Consider the following 12,852-nt stretch of genomic DNA (forward strand, 5'->3'; position numbering starts at 1 on the left):
TATGAAAAACTATTTAAACTTCCTGATCTTACGATAGTTGTGGTGCTTGTGTTAACCATGTTTTTGTGTTGTTTTATGTTTTGCTTTTACAACTAGATAAATACTAAAAATAAAAATAAAAAACTTATTGTCATGATCCGTGTTTTTCTGTTTAGTTATTTTGGGATTTTCTGTGTTTAGTCCTGTTTCCCTGAGTCTCTGTGTTGTCCTGTCAGTCCTGGATTGTTCCCAGGTGTGTTTCGTTCCATGTGTATTTAAGTCCACCTGTTGTCTCTGTCTCTTGTCGGGTCCATGTCAAACGGATGTCCTTTTGTCTGTCGGCCGTCCACAGTAGAACTGAAGTCCTGTGGCGACCTCAGCTCTCGTTTGCAGTCATTAATGTCCTTACAGTTTAGTGAAAAAGACACATTCAGTTCTTCGATATGAAATGTCTGCCTAGCAATGTCTAATCTCTACAAAAGAAGATGACAAAACATAAGATTGAATCATTTATTAAACAAAAGATACCAACAAAAGGTGTTTTCTGCGGTAAAAGTAAAGACATCCCTGTGTTTCTTCCTTTGAATGTATAGCCTGTTCCATGTAACCCTGCTGCATTTCAATGGGATCAAGTTTTGGTCTTTGACTAGGCCTAACACTTTCTATTTGTGGATGTACCTCCAGTCAAAGTTAAACTTGTGAAGTCTGTTGCTAATGCACAGCCATAGACTTCCAAATCAACCAAAGCGAGAGTTGACTGTATGTGTAATGATGACATTTTAGGACTTTTGGAGACTTCTTTTAGCATTTTGTAGTCTGCTCTCGGGATACATTTGCTTGTCCAGCTAGAGGTGGGCCAACTGAATGTTGAATTTATTATGACAGATCTCTTGAATATCCTACCAGACTCATAATCTACCACAATCTCCTTTCTGAAAGCCGTAAGTGTGAATAAGAGTTGTCCAAATGTATTCTTCACCATTATTTTTTTGTTACATTTTTAAAGAAAATGTTAGAAGGTATTTTTAGTCTTTAATCTTTGTATTCCTTGATTTAAAAAAAAAATATTGTTAAACTTTACGCATGTTCAAAGTTATTAGTCAACATACAGGCTGTACTGTTATTTTTAACACAGCAGGGATGCCCTGCTCAAACGTAAAATATGCCCAGGAATTATCAGTATAAATAACATAATTCAGCTGTTATGGCAACCGTATGCCACAGAATGCATTTAATAATGTGTCTTATCTTGAGTAAATAGACATTTATGGGTTTTCTGAAAGCAACTTATATTTTTTCTTGGAGTCTGGCAGGTGTTGTCCTTGACCTTGTGACAGAGAAACAACCACTCATAGCAAGCAACAGCGAGATTGTTCTAAAATGAGTTTTCAGCAGTTTCAGAATGAAAATACAACACTGAAGATAGCATTGGACTCGGAGATTTCATATCCATATGTGACCTTAACCTTAAAAAGTAGACACAGCAGTACATTATGAGCTTTTGGAATGTTTTAACTAAAAAAAAAATAATAGCAAGATGTTTCACTAAGAGCGCCTGTGCCACCGATGAGGTAGCAGAGTTGGTCTGCAGATGGCTAGAGACCAAACAGGATCACTCATTGTGTGCATCTGGAACACTTTGAAGAAGAGGATGTTGCCCTTGATTATTAAAAACAAAAGAGAGCAGACAATGACTAGATGAACAGCTAAGTGATTTAGCAGGAATTACAGAGGCTCCTCTGGCCGACTTATTACTACAAGCTCCAAGGTTGACGTAAACCAGATCAGGTTTCCTGTCGCACAGTTACTCTGGATTCTTATTTTACGTACGTCAATTGAGACAGTTGAATAAATCTGACATCTCTTTCCGTGTCTATGTGGACATTTACTTGTACTGTTCCTTTAAAGAAAGTTATTTTACAACTGCTTGTCAAACATTAAACAATGGCTGAGGGATATCTATGACTTTCTACAAAACTACAACACGACAGCATTTCTGAAACATTTTCTTGTTATTTTACATTGTATTTGTTGCACTCCATATTTCTCTTGGAAGTACTTTGTTAGTTTTACTTTCTGTTTTGTCAGCTACAGTATCAAAGGAGTCGGCCCGCTTTGACGCTGTAAGGTTCTGGGTGGCTTCAGCATTTACTACTCTACTCTTCTATCCTTCCAGGCTTTTGTTTGGGGATCGCCTCAGTACTTGCTCATTATGCTTATTTCAGGTCTGACTATAAAAACATTTCAAATCTATAACTAAATTTGTGGAGATGACGCAGAGGTCTGCAGCTCCAGTTCTCGACAGTGTTGCAACTTTCAGATACATCCCTGCTCCAACACACCCTTGTCAAAAAAGGCTGAATTCCCTCTCGGGTGAATGCATCCAAAAGTTCTGCTTTACAGAATCTGAGTTACATAACAGCAGAATCGATTGCTAGTCAAACATTAATCAATGGCTGAGTGATAAATATCTTCAGTTAAACTCTGAAAAGACAGAATATCTGAATCATTTGTATGCCGTTTGCAAATGTTTGACTAATTTTTATTGTTCAGTTTTATTGTACTTCACTGTGAGGCATTTTGTAGCTTTTTATGCTCTGTTGTAGCATAAAAAGCTACAACAGAGCTTTTTTAGTTTCAGGTAAGTTCCTGGGCAAGTTACAATCAGCTGTTTTGCAATGAAGAAACTACTATCAATTTAGCACATTTGGGGCTTATTGAAAGACAAAATTGAGCTTAAAAGAGAAATAGTAAGCAAATGTGTCCCACTCATTGAAATTGTGGGAAGTGTTTAGGTCTCTGTTTGGTCATTTAGCGGATTTATTTTGTGCTTCCGCCCTTTTTGTACATCCCAAAAAGCTGGATGCCAACAGCAAATATTGTGTAAATATGATTAATGGTATCCACCATTAGGATTACTCAGATCTTCTTCATCTGGAGAAAACACTAAAGCAGAACCCTAAACATACAGCCAGAGCTACACAGGAAGGGTTTGGATCAGGTTGGTCTCTGATCCAACACACCTGAATCAAACGGCTGATTCAGGTTCTCCAGAGTCTCGTTTTTCATCTGATTATTTGACTCTGGTGCACTGAAGCATCTAAAAGTTGTGAGACACTGGCTATTGAGGCTTGGGAACAATCCCTGGTCTATAGAAATGACAGGTGCATAAATGGCCAAGTCAAAGTCCAGACCCCCCCCCTCACAAAAAACAAAAAAAAACAGAGAATCTGGAGCAAAACTTGAAAACTGATCTTTGCAGAAGCTTCTCACTTAAGCTGAGCTTGAACTATTTTGTAAAGCGTACAGTTGGTTTGTGGTTGCTACATGCAGGTTAAAGACAATGAGTGCTTTTCCACGGCAATGTCACTAACTTCCATGTAGCCTGTCCCTGCTTGTAGCACATTCAACTTATTTGTTGTGAAAACTGGAAACAAAAACTAGTTACACCACCCGTTCAACAGTCAAAGTGATGCTTCAGTCTCATTAACCCGTAAACAAACATTACCCATGCTTGTTTACCAGGCGTTCTGTCACAAAGCGCATTAATTATTAAGCTAAAACCATCCAGATTAACAACGCATATTAAAGTAAAAACAACAAAATTGCTTTTATCTCCTTTGTTAAAATAATTTAGCAACCATTAAGACGAGCATATGGTATATGGACACTGTTTAAATCGGCTCTTCTAATGCCCTACGCTGAAGCAGGATGATACTGTCTGTATGCTGAATTATTATTAAAACGGCTTACAGGTTTACACAGAGTCTGACATGCACTGAAAAGTGTCAGCTGAACGGCAAAATAACTATGTTTACACGGATGGTTGATCATTTGTCCTGTTCAACAGGCAGCTGCAGAGATCTGAACCTGATCTGCTTCAAGTGAGTTCAAACACACATCCCTTGAAGGCAGAGATATTTCCAAGATATGACTGAAATAGCAACGGGACAATTATCTTTGGATCGCTTTCCGCATAAAGTCAAGATCTTCTGCCATTCAAGTTTAATGCTTTGTAGTCAAAATAAATAAAATACAAAAATAAACTTAAAAAATCTCATCTGAAACTGGTCCTGAATGCGGCGAGGCATTGCTCCACCAAAGAAATATCCTAGATTGGACACAGAGTTTTAAAAATGACAGTGGTGGACAGCAGCATATTTTCATAGTTTCATTTTAATATTAGAATTACATTTACTTTTACATTTTGGACAAATAATTGAATAAATCCAGAATAAAATTCATCGAATGTCAGGCTCACTTTGTTTTCGGGATGATTAGAAACACACAAAAACTGAGTAATTCAAGAATGAAAGTAACCCAAATGTGTTTTTTTTTTTTTTTTTTTTTTTTTTTTTACCAAGTCCAAAAAAAATAAAGTAAATCAGCTTTTAATATTCACTGCTAATGGCGCATGAAGAAGACCATCACTGACAGCATTTTTAAGCCATGGATGGACACAGAAACATACAACAAATATTTTTGAAGAAACTTTTTTTTCCCCTCCCCCTTTTTTTTAAAAAACAAAGACAAAAATTCTTAAAGTTTTTCGCACTTTCAGCAAAAATATTGAGCATGATCGACCGTTCAGCTGTGCATTCGATTTTTTTGTTTTGTTTTTTTCTTCCTCGGCTGCAGTGAGTCACTCAAGTCTCACTTTCATGAGTCAGGAGTACCGATGGCTCCTCTTGAGTTACACAATTTATCATGCTCAGGCATATTTGGCACTCATTCCATTCAGAAATTCATATAGTAGTCACAAAGTTTTATTCCCACCTGCACATAAATACACAAATCTGTCACAAAAAAAGGAAAAATGTACAGCTCAGACCCGTACATGTACATCACCCTCTGGTGGCAATTACAGCCAGTACCAGACAAGAAAAAGAGATTAAAAAGTAAAATACACAGTTATAACATGAGATATTAGTCTTCTGATACTTCCAGTATTTGACAGATTTAACTCACAGCTGGGACAGAAAGTTGAGGTTTAGCAACATGTTATTTGTTTAATGTCATATGAAGGAAGATATTTTTTAAATATGATGCATAATAAAAAAAAAAGAGGCAAATCACTAAAATGAGAATGGAAACTTAATGAAGACGATGTGTGGCACTGACTGCTGGCTTTGTCTGTCTGGTTTTACTGCACTCTTAGAATCTGATGCCAGATTTCAATTAAATCCTACTTTAAAAACGTACACCGATTAAAATCCATGTTTGAGAAGTGCATGTAAAAAAAAAAAGTATTCCCATGGTCACTACGAGTTGTCAGCTGATGAGAAATCAGATTGTCATGAAATTCAGCACAATCCCCTGATATTTATTTCCTCATGTTTAACAACACACAGCTTCGGTCGTGACTTACGCCTGCATGAATGTCTCTTCTGAAACATTTTTCTGCTCTTGTTAGTTCTTGCAAAACCATGATGGCGCATTCAGATGACAGGATTACATCCACATTTTAGATGACTACCCAAGAGACGGAGAAGTACAATAATGCCACTCCCGAATCTTTGCTGTGAACGTGACATCAAAAATGACCCCAACTGATTCAAAGTGCAACTTCGATGGCACAATTTTAATCTAATTTTAGGCTGCAGAGTTGGGACTGCTGTGTGAGGAGTTTTTATGTTCTTTCCTGTATATGCGTCAGTTTCACAAGGAGACTCCAGTTTCCTCCCAGAGTAACCCCTACTACTGACAGGAACATGCATGATGGATTATCTGGTGACTGTAAAGTGCCCTTGGGTGTGAATGTGTACATTTGTAGTTATTTGTCTCATCTTTTTCCAGATGAGATAAATCAGCAGGAGAAGACGGATACTGAAGCGCCCTCGGGTAGCGTTGTAAACTAAGGCTACATGCTACAGTTTACAATGACTTTGAAACTCTGACAGACCGTCTGATGGCAATGATCCTGTTTACTGCCTTGTTAATGGGGACAAATGTTTTCCCACAGCTCTGTATCAATGGGGAGCAAAGGGAAACCACAAGTTTGTGAAAATGTCATGCAGGAAACAGATCCACATGCAAGTGGATCACGTAAGATTTGTTTTTTCAAACTGAAGCCGTTAAAGTGTTGACATTTTCTGTTAAATTTTCACAGGCACGATGCCAGGCATTCCCTGTTGACACCCATGGACAGGAGCAGACATGTTTTCAACAGAGAGCAGAGCTAGTCGAGATGTTGGTAAGCTTTAAACAACACCTGAAAAGTCGTTAGACTTGTGGTCATACTCTACACAAAGCTTTTTTTTAAACAAACTCTGAGGGGAATCATGAACAGTGGGACAAATCTGGCTTCAATATTTGGATAATCCCTACTACACACCCATTTAAAAATGGCAGTTTTTTTTTTTTACTTTGTTGCCCAAACAACAAAGTATTTCTTTACGTAAAGAAATCCTTTTTGAAATATGTTTAATCTTTTTCACATATGATATAAATCCAGGTTGAAGTAGAACATGTTTTAGAGGATAGAATATAAAACCAGAAAGCTGCCATTAACTTGACGCAAAAGGGTGCAAATCTGTGAACTAATAATTCGTCGAAGCAGCTTTTGATTCAGTTTTGACGGTCTTGAGTTCACATTTGTTTTTAATTATAGAGAAGTTCATCTGTCCTTGCAAAACTTTAATATTTGCATCCTATTTGCATAAAGGTTACATGAGGTCACAATAATCTCACTATACAAAGGCAGCAACCAGGAAGATTGTAAAAAAAAAAAAAAAAAAAATCTCAGCACAATATGCATACAATGAAGGGAGCCACTGCTGACAATTGGAGAAAGCATAGGGAGGGGGGCACTGGAAAAACTGGGTGTTTCCTCAAAACCACCAAAGAGATGAGACTCCAATTGGTCAGGGGTCTCATCTACAGAGACACCGGGCAAAACTGAAGGAGCAACTGAAACTAACAAGCATCGACCATGTTCTACATTTTAGAACCACCTGTAATGTCCTGGACAAAACTGTGAGTTATTTTGTCCCAAAGGAAATATGCTAAAGCTCTAAATGATATGTTAAGTGTGTAGCAACCAGATGTTTATATAGGTTTTCCTTTAATACTTTTATCTTGTATGTAGAATTTTGGGATCTGCTGTACATAAAAACAAGAAAAGAGTATTTATGTTTTTTTTTTTTATATTGTGGCCTCTGTGACAAAAGTTTTCTGGAAGAAAAAAAGTTTTTAGACCATGGAATAAAGCAAAGACAAGTGAGTGGCAACATACTTCTCCAAATCTGAACAGAGATTATAATTTAAGCAACTGATTCAAACATTCTTTCAGTGAAAATCTCGTAAAAGCAGCGATATGCAAATCAGATGTTGGCACATTATTTTCAGAACCTGAAATTGAAAATATTTTCCTTTAAGCCTCGTTATATCTCCAAACTTCCAACAGGCACCTTTAAAAAACAAAACAAAACAATAGCTTCACTTCCAGCAAAAATGTTAAACCAGTGTGAGAATGCAAGGCACAATGCAAATAAAAATAAAAAATAAACACAAGGTACATGGACGCAATCACATTTTACACAGCAAAAACAGAGCAAGCCCTTTTTTTTTAACTTCAGCTTCTTTCTTCTGTAAATCCAGTTTGTCAAAACTATTTATGGGACGAATTTATCATCCATCCCATCTGGGGGGCAAGTAACATGTAGCTACTTGCCCCCCAGATTACAAAAAGAACCTAATTTTAACTGGCACTCAGCATCTTTAACACCTGTGTGAAACGGCGCCTCAAGCATCAACACTCAACAGTTATGAAAGCCTTGAGACAGCATGGACGTGAATCCAGCTCTGAGCTCGGAGCTGCACTTCGCTTGACCTCAAGAGGAATACGATCACATAAAGGCTTGGCAGCAGAAAGACCTGGAGGATGTTCACGTCATGTTCCCATTTCTTCCGATTGTTGGCCCATGAACACAAGAGAAGCTGGTGCTGATGCTTTAAAACAAACTGGGTGAGATTATTATTTAATAACAAAAGTTAGTTACCACAGTTATTTTTAATGACTTCAAAACCACATGTCAGAAATACACATAGATCACCTGCTGATTTTTGTAAGATTAAACACCGCTGCTTTAAAAGTTGTTACACGAGATAATCTACTACAAGCACTCTCAGCGAGAAAGAAAACATTTTTTTTTTTTGGTAAATTTTCTACATCTGCTCCTCGAAGGCGAACACACACACATATAGCTTACGGCTCTACAAGCTACCGATTTCACACTTCACGTGTCGTTCCAATTTAGATCCGTAAAACAATAATAGTCCTATTATTGCAAAAAATGTAAACATCCCTCTGTGCATCAATGCTTCAGCCATCAATGTTGTCTTCAAGATGTCTTTTTTTTTATCCAGTACAAAAATAAAACACAAGCTCTCAACTTCTGATGTGGTTATTTGAAGCTTCTGCTGCGGTGTGCAGTGTGCATTTTAGGTACATCCTCAGGTCTCAGGAAAACATCTTCACACATTACAGCAAACAGCCTCAGATGTCAGATCATAGACAAAAATCCCATCAGACGTATGACTGAAAGGCATCAGAATAAAAAGTCTCAACAAAAACGTCTTCAGACGAAAAGGTCTTGGAAATAAAGTCTGCGTCAGGATAAAATCTGTCCTAAAACGTACACCGTAGCGGTGGGGGAAAATGTTAAAGAAGGGGTATTATGTCCTTTACTAACACCCTGCGCCATTTTATACAACTATCGAATAACCATCTTTCTTCCAGCTGTTATGAAAATGCTGCATACATCAACATGACTTAAAATAAATTTGACGAAGCAATTTGAAGCCTCGAAGGTGGGCCTACGTCTCCTAAGCTCCTGCTCTTTCCGACACGCTGCCTTCAAGACATCTTCACAACAATGCTCCTCCATTATGTTGTTTACACTTGTTCTGTGCTGGGACTGAGAGGAAGTTCCTATGACGGCCTCAGCAAACGCCCAGGTCCACCGAGTATTATTTTGTTGAGAGAATAACAGAAAACTATATAAAGTTTCAAGAGGATTTTTCAAAATACCCCCTCTTTAACTGATAGACACACAGATAAAATCTGAATTTTACGTACCATGTGGAGAAAGACACAATCACTGAAATACAGATATATTTTTTCCATGACTAAAGTATTTCAAATCTTTTTTGGGGGGAAATAAAACATATGTTTTACTAACATGGTGATCTGCAGTGTTTTCCTTTGTCTAGCACAGTGTTTCTCAACCCTGGTCCTCACCTCCCCCCTGTCCTGCATGTTTTAGGTATTTCCCTTCTGCCACACAGCTGAATTGTATCTCTGGGTGATTAACAGGCTTCTGCAGTACTTGATGGTCATGCAATCATTTGAATCAGCTGCTCTGGAATAGAGGCACATCTAAAACATGCAGAGCAGGGGGGCGGTGAGAACCAGGGTTGAGAAACACTGGTCTAATGCCTATAGCAGTCTATGAGGCCAAAAACAACTCCCTGTCAGAAGTTGAGAGTCTGCACCTGTTTCAAATTAACACTCTGGCTGAAGGACAAAAAGATCACCTTGAGTTAAACGCCACAGTGAGAACCTCTTGTTCCAGGTGCACACAGGGAAAAAGTTTGGATTCGCATTGAGTAGGCATTGAGGGGAAGACTTGACGGCAACACGGATTGGGAGCAAAGGCGGAAAAGGCACGACCAGACTGTGAATGGTTGGAAGGATGTCAGAGGGAAATGTGTCAGGTAGTGATTTTGCGGAAATGGAAGAGGGTGCTGATGATGTGGAAAATGAAGGACCTTGGCATATTCAAAAAGCTAAGCATAAACGGAAAAAATCAAGACAACAAATAGAATCATCTGTTTCTGAGGCTGAAGGAGAAACTGTTAAGATGTCAGAATTTAAAATAGTTCTGAAGTTTGTCAAAGAGGGTGTGTCCTTTGGGAAGTGGAATCCAATAAAGCTGACAAAAGAAATCAATTCACTGGTTGGAAAGGTGAAATTTGTTAAAATATTAAGAGATGGATCGTTATTGATTATCTGTAATGATATTAAACAAAAAGAAAGGGCGCTGAATATAAAAAGAATCCTTGGTGAGAATGTGAGAGGAAGACTTTTGGATGACAAGAAGTATGTATGCGGAGTCATTTCGGGGATTCCACCTGATGTGCCAATTGATGAGATCAAGTCTAATGTTTCAGGAGGGAAAGTGGTGGAAGCCAAACGATTGAAAAGAAATAAAAATGGAGAGAGGAGTGATAGTTTTTCTATCATGTTAAAATTTGAAGAGAACAGTCTGCCAGATAAAGTGTTTGTGGGATATATGAGCTATGATGTCCGACCATTTATTCCTCCGCCGCTGCGGTGCTTTAAATGCCAGAAATTTGGACATGTCGCGGCAGTGTGTAAGGGGAAACAGAAATGTGGGAGATGTGCTGGGGATCATGAGTATGGGAAATGTGAGGAAGGGGCTCCGCTGAAATGTTGTAATTGTGGAGGTGGGCATAGTTCAGGATTTAGGGGATGCATAGTTAGTAAAAGAGCTGAGGAAGTTCAGAAAATCAAAGTCACTACTGGCATTACTTATGCGGAAGCAACGAAAAAAGTTCCTGTTCAACCAATATTATACCCAAAGAAAGTGTCTGGAGGAGGAAAAGAAGGATCTAATTGTTCAGAATGCTCTAAGATTAAAGGTGACACTTTACTCATGACAAAGGAGGATTTTGTATTGTTCATGGTAGAAGTTGTTAACTGCACTGCTCAAACACAAAGGAAAACGGAAAAAATTCAAATAATAGTGAAGGCAGCCCAAAAGTATCTTGATTGTAAAAATGTTAATTGGGAATCAATAAAGGAAAAATTAAATGAGACGCAATCTTCTCAACCTCAATCATGCAGTGGTGGCCCCTCTTCGTTATGTTAATTATTTTCCAGTGGAATGCAAGAAGTCTTATTAGTAATGGTCTAGAGTTTAAGAAATATATTTCAGATTTGACAGTTAAACCTCACCTGATTTGCATTCAAGAAACCTGGCTTAAGCCTCATCTGGATTTCAAAATCTCTGGGTATACATCAATTAGGAATGATAGAAAAGAAAGACAAGGAGGGGGAGTAGCAACTTTTTTACTAGACAGTATAAGATATAAAGTGGAATCAATAGGGAAAAATTATGAATCAATAGTTATTAAGATTTGGATAGAAAATGACCAAATGTCGGTGATAAATTTTTATAATGCTAACAAGAAGTTGTCCATTCAGAATCTCAATGAAGTAAATGATCAAAATGTAGGTAAGACTGTATGGTGTGGTGATTTCAATTCTCATAATATTTTATGGGGGAGTCTTAATACAGATGCAAATGGATTGACTGTTGAAGAATTTCTTGAGTTACATTCTCTGGTTTGCCTTAATGATGGCAGCACTACTAGATATGATTGCTGTAGGAATTTAAAGAGTGTTTTAGATCTAACATTGGTTTCAAATACATTAGCTGGAATTACTTCTTGGGAGGTGATGAGTGATTCTCCAATGGGCAGTGATCATTTTCCTATTCTAGTTTCAGTTGGTTCTGAAGTGATAAAAGAAGAGGAAGGACAGATTCCAAGATGGAAGTTAAGTAACGCTAATTGGGAGTTATTTAAAAATTTAGTTGATAGTCAATTTAATAAACTGGATGAGAATTTGTTTTGTGATGTGGAGATGTGTTATTCAAAGATTAAGTCTGTTATTATTAATGCAGCTGAAAGTTCAATTCCTAAATCAAAGGGAAGAGGAAATAAAAAGTCTACTCCATGGTGGAATGAGCAATGTAGTATTGCTATAAGGGGAAGAAATAAAGCTTTTAAATTGGTAAGAAGATGTCATACCTTTGAGGCATTAATTCAATATAAGAAAGCACAAGCTATAGTTAGGAAGACTATTAGAGAAGCTAAGAAGGCTTGTTGGAGGCAGTACTGTAATTCCATTGGAAGAGAGACCAAACTGTCAGAGGTATGGAGAGTTATTAAGAAAATGAATGGTGTTAAAAAGAGGTTTTCCTTACCTGTTTTAGAATTAAATGGGAAAATGGCGGTTAGTAATAAAGAAAAAGCTGACTTATTAGCAGTAACGTTAATTAAGGTGAATAGTTCAGAAAATTTATCTGAAGAAATGAAAAGTAATAAATTAGATTTATTGGATGGAAATCCAGGAGTTACTACTAGGAGAGAAGTCTCAAACCAGGATTTAGATATGCCTTTTTCTATGTATGAGTTAGAAAAAGCTATTAATAATGTTAAGCAATCAACTCCGGGGAAGGATGGAGTGTGTTATGTAATGCTCAAACATTTTAAATATTCATCTCTTACTGTTATATTAAAATTGTTTAATCTGATTTGGATGACTGGGAGAATTCCGGCAGAATGGAAACAGTCAGTTATAATTCCCATCTTAAAACCTGGTAAAAATGCAAAAGACCCATCAAATTATAGACCTATAGCTCTTACATCTCAATTAGGGAAAATAATGGAGAGGATTGTTACAGATAGGCTTTATTATTTTATTGAGAGTAAAAATAAATTTTGTCCATTCCAGAGTGGTTTTCGTAAAGGGAGAAATACGATGGATGCAGTTCTGTGTCTAGAGTCAGAAGTAAGAAAAGCTCAAGCGAATAGAGAGTTAGTGATAGCTGTGTTCTTTGACATTGAGAAGGCATATGATATGTTATGGAAAGAAGGATTATTGATTAAATTAGGGAAAATTGGTATAGGAGGTAAGATTTATAATTGGATTTTGGATTTTTTGTTTGGTAGAGAAATAGAAGTTCGGGTAGGAGCGAATTTCTCTTCTAGATATGCTGTTGAGAATGGTACTCCACAAGGTAGTGTGTGTAGCCCAATTCTCTTTAATATTATGATTAATGA

Source organism: Poecilia mexicana, unplaced genomic scaffold (genome assembly GCF_051168715.1).
Source record: "Poecilia mexicana isolate PSO_F unplaced genomic scaffold, ASM5116871v1 scaffold_5, whole genome shotgun sequence".
In the NCBI taxonomy this organism is placed as follows: Eukaryota; Metazoa; Chordata; class Actinopteri; order Cyprinodontiformes; family Poeciliidae; genus Poecilia; species Poecilia mexicana.